Raw genomic sequence first — 2,715 nt, 5'->3', positions numbered from 1 at the left:
ATGACCTAACAATCCCCCCTTGGTTTATAGCTTTCTTTTCTTATGACCTAACATCACTCCCCCTTAATTGTAGCTTTCCTTTTCTATTCAATCTTCGCTTTAAGCTCGGCTTCAGCGTTAATCTTCAAATTATTCACAACTTCAAGATGAACAAATGAATCTTCTATGTTAATGACTTCATCTTGAACAGTTGGGCATTTCTTCAAAATTTAACATTGAACGCACGTTGGGTGTGGAGGCTTCATGAATGGATTCTTGAAAATCTACACTTCTGCTTGAGAATCTTTAGAGAAAAAAAATAGAGAGAACTAATCTTATGGATCACTTCAGCAGGTTCATAGATAGCAACAAATTGATTGAGGAGGCTTCAATGCAACTTGTCACATAAGTTTTAAGTCAGCTTCGCCTTGTTTCTGAGGTTGAAAGATTGTATGTTGAAAAATGATCTTCACTTCTTGTTCGTTCGAATGAATGCTCTTTAATAATCACCAATGCATATTGAGAAGTAACCATTGACTAAAAAGTCCCTGTGGATCAAAGAAAGAATCATAAAGACCCTTCTCACCACAGTTGTTCAAGGATAAATCCTTGGCTCAGAAAGAGACTTCTCGCAGTATCTGTGTGAACTCGGAGGAACGCACTGTGATTTGTTGAGTATCGGAGAACTACTCGTGGCTAGTTTTGATGTTAGCCCCTGTATATCCTAGATCAAAGATCTCAATACAGTTATCAAGTTAACGAGTTAACTTGGCCCTTGGCGAGACATTCATCGATACCTGTTTCCCTGTTGGGTGAATCGCCCTGGTGTCGTGACAGTTCTTAGGTAAAGAAAGCTGACAAGACCAATATGACAATTTGTACCGTTTCAGACTTTCAATTCCTTAGATACGACAGTTCTTAAAAATAAACTGCCTGACTGGCATTTTGTACAATGTCACACCAGGTATGAGCCATTATCCGTCAATTCATGAGTGAAATCTAGAACATATAAAATGTTCACCGTCAATTCAGAATTAAATGGTTTTGGATTTTGGGTTTCACTTAGAGTCATGGTGAAAACGACATCTAAGATCATAAACACGGACTTTTTGGCAACCGTCAGCTGAGTTGTTTTATACTCGAACCTCAAGGGGTACCGGTACATGGAAATGATTTGATGGAGAAATTTTTAGATATGAGTGAAGAATGGTAGGATGTTTCACATTGGGCATGGTGAAAATGACCTTTGATCATTAAAATTTGATGCAAAGACTCCTATTAAGACTGGTATATGTCTCAATATGAAAGAGTCTATCACTCGCATATGAATTTTCCGTCAATTCCTTGTGAAAGTAGTGTGAAGTGTAATGACCGTCAATTCCTTTCTACTTTCAGATTTCTTCTCCTTGCTCAGAATATCTCGATACATACTCCTTGAGGTTCATCTTCTCCTGAATTCACTTTTCAAGACAAATGAATTTTTTTGAGATAAACATAAAAATAAAAGTAAACTTAGCACACTAAGAAATAAAAATAAAAGTAAAATACGATCAAAAACACTATTTTTTGGATTTTTGATTTTTCTGAAAAAGAAATAAAAACATAAATGAAAATATTTTTGTATTTTTAAAATTTTTAAAATTTTTGTTTTTTTTAATTCTCCCCCTAAATTTGTGCATATAAGAAAATATGAACAAATTTAACTAAAAACAAAAGTAAAATACAAAATGTAAAATTTTTAATTTTTTGATTTTTCTAATTTTTTGTATTTTGAATTTCTCCCCCTTAAATTGAGCACGGGGAAGAAATAAAATAAGTGCGCAAAATTAAAAGAAATTTATCTTTGAAACGAATCATTTTAAGAAAAACTCAGGAGCATCGAAAGAATTCAAACTGAAAGTCAGCAATTGAAGACCCAAGCAACAACAAATTCAGCCTTAGCTGTGTTTCAATCTCGGAGCAGATCCAAAAATTCTTCACATCATTAAGCACAAACCCCATTTATGATCCTCTTCCTTCTTTCATTCCCGCAAAGGACACATACTCTCACTTAAAGTTCTGAGTGTTGTACGGTTGAGAGATGCCTCCTATCAAGTGCCTGGAACAACTACTATCAACAAACCAAAGTCTGATGATATGCCTCCATAGCTGCTCCGACACTAAGCGGGATTAGTTGGTCTTTGGAACCCAGTCCATTTTGAAACTGGGTTGACCTTTGTCATCTTTGCAAGGCACTCTCTCCCATGACATATCCTGCTTATGACAAACAGAAGATGTAGATATATTAGAATCATTATAAGATTTGGGAGAATAAACCTTTGGTACCCTTCTGTAGTTGGGTTTAACCCATTTCTTGTTCGATCGGATGGGTGCCTCGGCACTTGATTTTGAACTTGAAGCTGATCTTCGAGATGACTTTGATCTAACTGATCTTGGTTTCACTAGAGCATCTATTGGATTGGACTTCTTGGCCGTCATTCCCTTCTTGTTGTTGGGAGTTTGATTCTTGGCCTTTGTCGCGTTCCAGTCACCATTTCGTTATTGTGACCTCGAAGAATTTCCTTTGGAGAATCTCCCTCTTGGCGCATTTTTCCATCCTTGTGCGTAGTAGGGAACGTATGCGCAATTTGGACAATGTCTGGCAATGTGTCCAGGTGTTCCACAGTGAAAACATGTATGTTTCTTCACATAGGAATTGTTTCTTCCTGCCCCTGGTGGCGTGCCCTTGCCTTGTCT

Source organism: Lactuca virosa, chromosome 7, assembly GCF_052849685.1.
Source record: "Lactuca virosa cultivar CGN04683 chromosome 7, Lactuca_virosa_CGN04683_v6, whole genome shotgun sequence".
NCBI classification, from domain to species: Eukaryota; Viridiplantae; Streptophyta; class Magnoliopsida; order Asterales; family Asteraceae; genus Lactuca; species Lactuca virosa.
The sequence above is the reverse complement of the archived record's forward strand: the minus strand, read 5'-3'. Positions refer to the sequence as shown.